This window comes from Vicugna pacos, chromosome 9, assembly GCF_048564905.1.
Source record: "Vicugna pacos chromosome 9, VicPac4, whole genome shotgun sequence".
Taxonomy (NCBI): Eukaryota; Metazoa; Chordata; class Mammalia; order Artiodactyla; family Camelidae; genus Vicugna; species Vicugna pacos.
The window spans coordinates 76,155,384-76,164,388 of NC_132995.1; the positions used below are offsets into that span (position 1 = coordinate 76,155,384).

Sequence of the window (9,005 nt, forward strand, 5' to 3'; positions counted from 1 at the left end):
CCCTGCGCTCGCCCCTCACAACAACTGATCTGTTGTCTGTCTCTGTAGTTTTGCCTTTTCCAGAATGTCCCAGGTTTTTGTGTCAGTAGCCTGTCCTTTCTTTTACTCCTTGTGTGACTGTATCACGGTTTGTCCAGTTGTTCATCAGTTAAAGGACATTTGGGTTATTTCCAGTTTCAGACAATTAGAAACAAACCCACTAATAACATTTATGTACAGGTTTTTGTATTAACATAAGTTTTCAATTCACTTGGGCAGACTTTTAAGCATATTAAGAGTGAGGTTGCTAGTTTAAATAAATGTTTATAAGTGTATGTTTAACTTTATTTTAAAAAAAACCACTGCTAACCGCGTCCCGAGCAGCCGTAAGCCTTCGCCCTCCCCCAGCGGCGTGTGGAGGTCCTGGGGACCCGGCCTCGTCACCAGCACTGGTGTCGGCTTCTTCATGTTCAGCTGTTCCAGTAGGTGTGCAGTGAGACCTCGCTGAGGTTTTAATCTGCTTCCCTGACGACTAATGCCGCCGAGCACCTTTCTGTGTGTTCGTCTGCTGTTCTTCCACGTCTTCGGGTGGAATGTCTGTTCAGATGCAGCAGAGTGACGTGGTCAGAGTTCTGCTATCGGAAGGCCGCCCCGGCAGCCGGGCGCAGTCCTGTCACCCACATGCTGAGTGAGCTGATGAGGAACGCCGCGCCGTGGCCTCACCCCAGCAAGGTCTCCAGGTGGTTTGCATGCACGTTAAACTTTGAGAACGCTGGGACGCCGGAAACATTGGAGGAGGAAAAAACTGTAGGGCTGATTTAAGAAACTGCTGCAACACGGGGAACTCAGGGAGGCGGAGAAGCACGTGTGCACGGACACATCCCCTGCTGCCCTGGTCTGCGACCCGGCGCAGGCTGTGAGCTCCTGTACCTGTGTCCTTACCCGGGTCCCACTGCTGGATGAAGGCCCATGCGGTAGCAAAGAAGGCCTTCGGAGGAAGCCATTCCCTGGAGCAGCGGAGACATTTGTTCAGGCCTCCAGCCACGGGGAGGAGGCCTGCGGGGCCAGTGAGGCAGAGCAGGAGGGGTTCTGTTTAAACAGTTACTCCAGCCAGCACTGACAGTGCCTCCGCGCGGGCACAGAGGCAAGGCCCAGCCCTCAGGTGAAAGTTCACGGTCTGGGTGAAGACAGACAGACACAAGTGCGTTCAGGATGGGATGTGTCATCCTGGCAGAGATACATACTTACCGTGCAGATAAGCACCGAACGAGCCCAGAGAAAGGAGAGGCTAATTGGGGTGGAGGATACGGAGAAGGGCAGGAGGATTCAGAAAAGAGTTAACAGCTGACTTGGGACTTTATTATTAACAGCTAACATTCACAGAGCCCTGGCTACGTGCCAGACCCTGAATTTTGTACGGTTATTGCATTTAACCCTCACAAGGGTCCTATGAGGAGGGACTTCTATCAGCCCCATTCTACGGATTAAGTAACCATGGGCACAGGGGACTCAGGAACTTGCCCCAGGTCTCACGGCTTGATTCCCACTCTGTCTGGCTCCAAGGTTCGCATCCTTAACTGACCACACGCTAGGAGCCAGGGGCTGGCCAAGAGAACCCCGGGGAGAACAGGGGCAGAGACCGGTGCCTCGTCCCGGCAGCTCCCGGTGCTCGCTGCAGCCCCAACTTGGCCCAGAGGGACTGAAACACCAAACAGACATCTAGACCGAGCCTCCTCGCTGCCGCTGGAGACTGGGGCGCTGGCGGGGCGCGCCCGGCTTTCTTGTCCCTGCGGAGCTGCCCCTGGTCAAGCTTCCACAGTCATCCTCTGCTCCGGCCACTGCCTTGCTCCGCAGGCAGAGCTGGACAGTGTCAAAAGCTTGGCTCTCCTTAGATCCCACATAACTGTGGATTTCGCCTCTATCTAAGGAGATAAAGCCAAAGGCAGGCTTTTGCTATTTCTCAGTCTCCCTTGACAGCCTAGAGGCCTGTGCATTGTAAAGATTTCCAACAAGGAACTCTGTTACAGTTTTCAGAAGTAAACCTGGAGATGCAGGGTAGGCGAGACCCTCAGCATGTCTTTGCAAAGACCTCTTGCCCCCTCAACCTGTTAGTGGAACCTCGCAAGCTCCTTGAATCCAAGGACACGTATTCCCTTACATTCCTCTCTTGGGGCCTTCGTGCTGTGCTGGCCCGTGACAGGCACTCACGGAGTTGTCTGTGCCGAACACAGAAGGCTGGAACTCTGAGAGGCTGTGGCTCACGGGGGTGAGGGGCACAGGTCCTGGAGCCAGGCTGCCGGGCTGAATCCTGTCTGCCACTTACTAGCTGTGTGACATCAGGCAAGTTACCTAACCTCTCTGGGCCTTAGTTCTTCCTCAGTAAGATGGAGATAACAGTCCCTTCCTCCTCGAGACATGGTGAGGTTTAAATGCAGAGTGCTCAGAAGAGCGTCGAGCTCATGTCAGCACAGCAGAATCAGCATAATGGAGGCGAGCAGTCTTTGGAATCAGACCTGGGCTGAATCTCAGCTCCACCCTCCTCTAGCTAAAACCTCAAGCAAAGTGCTGAGCCGAGTTTCAGCTTCCACATCTGAAAAACGGAACAACACCACCTTCATCGGAAGACGAGGGAGAGGATTAAAAGCAGTAACACATGTACAGGGGTGGAGCAGGGCCCATCCAGAGTGCGGTGGCTGTGAACATCTGCTTTCTCGATTCACTCACCTGTCCACCTGATCCGAGGGTGAGGGAGACGTGGCTGCTCTCTGGTCCACCTGGCGGGGGTGCCCTCAGCCCATCCAAGGTAGGACTGTGAAGTAGTTGAAGGCTGTGGGCAAGTAGGCAGCTTGGCTGCCCAGAGTAAACCAGCCATGTCTAGTGCAGAACAAGCAAGTGTGTTCTTGGGTGTGAGGCCCCTACCCCAGAAGGTAAACACCAGGAAATGTGGCAGCTGCAAGGCCCTCGGGGAGGGGAGGCGGGACCTGGCGGTGCTGGGTCAGAAGCCCTGCACCCCTGCCCTTGGCAGTCTGCCGGCAGCCTGGTCGCTGTTGCATCACGGCAGCTCACTCACTACCTGTGCGTTTCCGCTCTGCACAATCTGTGCCCTTTGTTACTGCTGGGACCGGAGCGCTCAGCAAACCCTGCAGACTGTGCACCATCAGCAAACTGGCATCAGGAACAAGGGTGAGGAGAGGTGAGAGGCGAGCATTTGCTGGAGATCAGTGGTCGTATCGTGCCGGGTGCCAAGGACGCTGCTTTCTGGGTTTCTGTGCCATCGACCTTGGGTGGATGGTCCGACGAGGCCTCTTACCACCTTGGTCTGCTGATGCATCTCCAGGGCTGTGACCACCACAGTGCGGTCCCTTCGACCCCTTTGGGCAAAGCCCTCGGGAGCCCCTGGAGAGGGAGTGCATGGGAGGGGAGGGTTGGGAGCTGACTCCAGAGAGGTGGGCAGTGCAGGATCACAGAGGATCCTGGCCGCGGAGCGCAGGGACCTGCCTGTGTTCTGTAGGCAACAGGCAGCCAGTGGTGAGCAACAGGCAGGGAGGCAGAACGATCTGACTTTCACAGCTGTGTGCGGATGAGCTCCTTGAGAAGATAAAGGACACACTGGCTAATGTTTTATCTTAAGTGCACTGTATTTTCCAAGGGAAGCCTAATTCACTGACTTTGCTTCTCTCTACTTACATGTTTTTTCATTTGATCCCTTTAAAAGATTAAGGAAAACGTTTATTATCTAAGCCTTTAATGATGCCCTAAGCTGACCTCTCCGCACCATGTGACGCAGGGCACAGAGAAAGAAGGCTCCTTTCCCAAACTCATGCGGTGAGTTTCTGGCACAACCAGGAAGGACTTTGCGCTGTCTGGATCCTCAGCACGAGCCCTAACGGGACACCACCGAGACCCACCCACACACCCACGCTCACACTTACCTCCTAAAAAGTCACCTTAGACTTCGGAAGAGCACACCCAAGCCCGGGAACCTTGGCTCTGAGTCCAAGCCCCACGTTAGACCTTTGCCGATGACTGCCTCAGTTTCCTTCTGCCTCCCCACGCTCGCTGTTAATGTGTCTCCGTGAGTTTCCTGCCAGTCCCTTCACTGTATTGTAAATGCAAACACAGCACCAACGCCGACCTTCAGCCCAGTGTGGCTCTGAGGCCCTCAAGAAACCCTCCTTAAGGAAGTGTGAGGGGTAAACAGATGCTGCATAGAGAGGTCAGTGTTGACTGCCTTCCCTTCTAATGTCCCCAGTGTGCCTTTCCTTTATCCTGCAGGTCAGAGGTTTGTCCCGATTGGCTCGGAGCGGTGGTAGCTGCCTCGTGGGCCACCCCCCTGCCCTCTGTCTCCAGAGCACGCCGGCCCCTCTTCTCCTCGCTCAGCGCCCCCTTCGCCCTCGGTGGGACGCTCGCGTGCAGCGGCCCCCGCTCGCGCTCGGCCCGGTCCTGGCGGGCGGGCGCGGCGAGCCCCTCCGTCTCGGCTTTTCCTGCGGCCCTCAGAGGCCACCTTTCTTTCCAACCAGTCGCTGGTTTGTTTCCCTGTGGGGTGTATTTCTCTCATTGGATGAGAGTCTCGTGGCTTCACTGTAATTCTTCTCTTCTACCCCAAAGCCCCGTTCCCCGGGCCAAGCGGAGACCACGAACCCAATCCGGGAATCCAGGAAAAGCTGAGAACGAAGTCCCTCAGGGTCACTCCTGGCATCAGCTTTCAGCTGCAAGCCTGAACATCTCCTTTTGCCTCGAGAAAAAGACAGTTCCCCGGAGAAGCGTGCTGCCAGCGAAGCGGAAAGGCGAGCAGAGGCGGGGCCCCGCGCGCCAGGCGGAGGGGCTGCGGGAGCGCAGCGGCATCAGCACAGGACCCGCTTGCCGGCGTTGCTTCCAGGCGGGTTCGGAAAAGCCAGCTGAAGCAAACTGAAAACCTCCAGAGGGCTGGAAGTGCCTTTCATCTTGTTTTTAAGACAGGGTGTTTTAAAGATTATTTACCCAGATTTCCAAGTCAATACTAGAATTCATTATGAAAACGTGAAATTGGCACCTGAAGGGCCGCACGGCGGTTCAGGCCGGGCCTGGTCTGCGCGGCGTCCTTGCTGACTCTCCGCTACGTCCTAGTTACGCGTCGTGTCGGGGGCTTTCTGGCTACTTACTGCGTCATAGGCGCTTTCTGTCCGTCTCCATTCTATACGAATGAGTAAAGTGTTCGTTATACGTTAATATTCCAACCACTGAATGCATCATAAAAACAGTCATTTTTCTTTTTTCTTTTTTTGGTTACTTAGCTTGTTTCCAATTTCTATTATACACAACGCCGCAATGAACAATTTTGAGGACTTCAGCTTATTTCATAATTTGAATTGCTCCCTTAGATCAATTTCTCGGTTTACAAATAGTGAGTCAAATCGTATGTCCATCCCCATGCCTCTGGATACAGTTTGCTAGATTGTGTTCCTAAGAGATTGTATCTTGTTACCAAGTCATTTAGCAGTGAGTGAGGAGCTTGCTGTCACCAGCACTGGGTACTAATATGCAAAATGTATCCATTAGTTTAATAACAAAATGTTTTACCTGGAAGCTTTAAAATTTGTAGGAAGGCAAACATGTTCCTTGTTCTCCCTTTCTTAAATTGCTTTGGCTTAAATTGCTTTGGCTTATAAAAATCGCCCCACTTGAACAGCATCCCAGGCCCCAGGTGACTGCTATGTGCAGCCAAGGCTGAGAACCACTGGTGTCGAAGGCGAGGATCCAAGTCTGCTTTAAAGGACCAAATAAGAAAAGAGGTATTGGGGAGGCAGAGACACGTTTCCCTTGCAGGGAGTTTGAGGGAGGGCAAAGAGACAGGAGGGTAAGGCAGCAGGGTCAAAAAAGGATGCTTTTAGCAATGGGATGGGTGACTTGCCTATGTCTGAAGGCAGAAGGAGGGATTCCCTGGAAAGGGAGAGAATGATGGAAGAGACGGAGAGAAAGATGACGCACGCAGGATGAGGGCGACCAGGACGAGGGCTCAGCATGGGTAAGGGAGCACAGCTGTTGCTCTGAGGGATGTGGAGGAGGGAAACGGGGATGGAGGGACACTGTGAGGTGTGGGGGATCACATCAGCCGGGCCCTGGCCTTTTCCAGGGAGCAGGTCCTCTCCTGGGAGTGGGGTCAGGCCGTGGAAACCACAGGAACATTTACAATGGAGAGAAGGAAGAGAGGAAGTACAAGGAGGGTGTGCTAAAAGCAGCCAGCTTGGTCAACACTCTCAATGACTGTTCCCGCTGAGAAAGGGGACAGCAAACTAACAATGGAAGCGAGGGCCGGACGTTTTCAGCCGTCGTTTATTCACATTATCTTTGCAAGTCTGTGCCAGAGAGCTGGCTCTGTGCGTTGCATCAGCCAGAATTCAATCAGAAAAGCTGACCCACTACTGGTAATACATAACGAGAGTTTTTAAAATGTGGATTAGAACGGAAGCAATGTGGGACCTGATGGAGAAGTCTGTGCAAGACTGTAGTGTCTGCCTCTGGTGTGGGGATTGGAGTCACCAGGGACCAGCAGGGACTGTAAACTAGATGTGCAACGAGGGAGAACAGAGACAGGTGGGAACTCCTGAGGACAGCCGGCACCCATGTCTGTCTCCCCTTCTCCAGCCTTGAGGATGTAGGCGGCTTGCAAAGCAGCTCACGCCCTTTGTCAGAGGTGCACACATACCCGGCCCAGGCCCTGGAGGAGCTGGGATCCCACACTAACAAGGTAGGCTGCCAGAGGCTAACCACACACGCTGGCTGACCGGGTACCTGGTGCCTACCTGACCTTCAGGGCATTACAATGGCTGCTGTCTCACGTTCCCTCCCCAGCCTCACCTGGGACACGCAGGGAAGAGGACTGTGGAGACGGCTTCACTGTGGCTGAGTGGATATGTTACAAAGGCACCACGCACACTCTCTATTTTCAGAAGTGCTTTAAAGGACTCCACAGAGTCATGCAGGCACCAAGTGCACCAAGCAGGGTGCAAGCAATGATTTCAGTCCTGTAAGAGCATAGAACACCAGGCCAAAGGTTACAGTTTGGGCCTATAGTCACATCTTGTTCCCGCAGGAATGGTGACATTTAAAACTTAGGTTTCTGGTCCTACAAATGAGTTGGGAACTGAGGTGCCCTCTCCCTGGTGGCGGCGTGAGTGCCAAGGCAATGCTTCCCACAACCGTTTCAATGACAACCGTCATTGCAGCGAAGTCTGGGGACAAGGGGAGCCCCCAGGCTGCTGGAAATGCAGGCCTACGTGAGCCTTTTCTCATCTTGGCACGTCCTCCTGACCTAGTCCTGCCGGGGGCTCGGGCGCTTCCACAGCCAGCACTGCAAGCAGCACCGGGCGTGAGACAACCCGTGTGGGGCAGCTCGGCTGTGAACTTGAAGATCGGCAACATAGAGCAGCTCAGGCACCCGCTGCCCCGGGGAGCACGGCTGAAATAAGTCTCCCCGCTGTAAGTTTGGGGAGCGCAGCGCCAGCTGGCCCCTCAGCCTGGCGGCTCTCTTCTCTCCGTGGAGGTGGCCAGTCGAGGAGTCAGGCCCTCTTGGTTCTGTGAAAGGGGGACAGCATCCGCCCTGGCATGGCCCTGTCTGCTTCATCCCCCCGCTTCAGACGCCAAGGGAATCAACACCCAGCAGAAATGAGGCAGCCAGGTCTTCCTCCCACATTTAGGTGAAGCTTGGTGGCCACAGCCGATGCCTTGCAGACAGTTACGCTTTACTGAGACCCAGACATCATTTAGTTTTACTGCACACGTGCATTCAAGCTAAACTGGAAAGCAGAGCCATTTAATAGCTCCTGGGCTGGAAGGATTTTGTAAAACGTTCTTGGAGACACAAAGCCGGCTTCCCAAAGCTTTGCTCAGTCTCTCTCTCCTTTCCTCTTCCTCGGTTCCCTCTTCCTCCTTCCCCTCTTCTCCACCCATCCTTAGTTCTCATTCCAGAAGCACACAGCCAAGGGTTTACCGGGATCAGGCTGTGATGGGAGCTGGACCCTGGGGAGACACAGCCTCTGCCCTCCCCAGGCGGGGCAGGCGCGGGGAGGGCGGGCGGCAGGCGAGCTGAGTTTGAGGTGAAAGCAGGGATCACCTGTGGTCTCCTGTGTTCTTCAGTTCTCATTTCTTGGCCCAAACCTTGGTACCGTTTGCTGACCGCTAGACTGTCTGAAGAAACAAAGCGCTGGCAGTGGGCAGTAGACCTCCTCCTGGCCATCACTGGACCCCATTCCTGGGCCAAGAAATCATCCTTAAATGCCAAACTCTCCTGACTTCCTGGCTCCCAGAAGGACCCAGAGTGAGTTTTCAGGCGCCCACGAACCCACTCACTTCTGTCAAAGCCGGGTAAGTCCTCTCAGCTCAGCCTTGTGCAGCTCCCCTCAAACACAAACTCACTTCGCTGTCAAGCCTCTTTCCTGTTCAGGTCCCCCGGCTGCTCCGCTAGACTTTGCTCACGTCCCTGCTTTCACTCGTGCCCCGTCCACATCGAAGCTCGGAAGGTGGCCAGAAACTGTCTTAAACACAACTTGGCTCCCAGCCCGAGAGGTGAATTTTTCATTCACCTGCCCCCCCACCCCAGCACCCTCTGGGCCCGGCCCAGCTGTGGCCTGAAGGCATGAACTGCTGGGGACCGGAGCCAGGTGTTAGGGCAGGGGCTTTAAATGCTGGCGTCATAGGCTCCAGATCTGCAAAACGGCATAGAGCAAATTGTGAGATTACCCTGAGACTGAAGGCTCAGCTCAGTAAACAACATGCATGACCCTGAAACTGGACATCAAAAGAGATCTTTCTGCAAAGTCTGCAGCAACAGCACGTCCCTGATCTGCACTGCCTTATAGGGGCTGCGGCCGGACAGTCCAAGGGGCTTGGCGGTCGCTGTCGGCCTGATGGCCGATGCTGCCCTTACGCTGCACAGCAGATCAGAAGGGTTGCAGTGGGAGTTGGGGGCAGCAGGGGACGGGGGATCCTTCAATCAGCAGCATCTGCATCACCTGGGAGCTTTTAGAAATGCCGTATCGCAGGCTCCA

The 9,005-nt window shown here is 54.6% G+C and overlaps 1 long non-coding RNA gene across 1 annotated transcript; it reads right to left on the minus strand.

Moving 5' to 3' along the window:
* Positions 1-310: 310 nt before the first annotated feature.
* Positions 311-4,331, minus strand: LOC140698545 (uncharacterized). The gene is made up of 2 exons (XR_012076365.1): positions 3,912-4,331; positions 311-751 (listed from the first exon to the last, which is right to left on the minus strand). It is a non-coding gene; the product is annotated as an uncharacterized lncRNA (long non-coding RNA).
* Between the last annotated feature and the right edge of the window lie 4,674 nt (positions 4,332-9,005).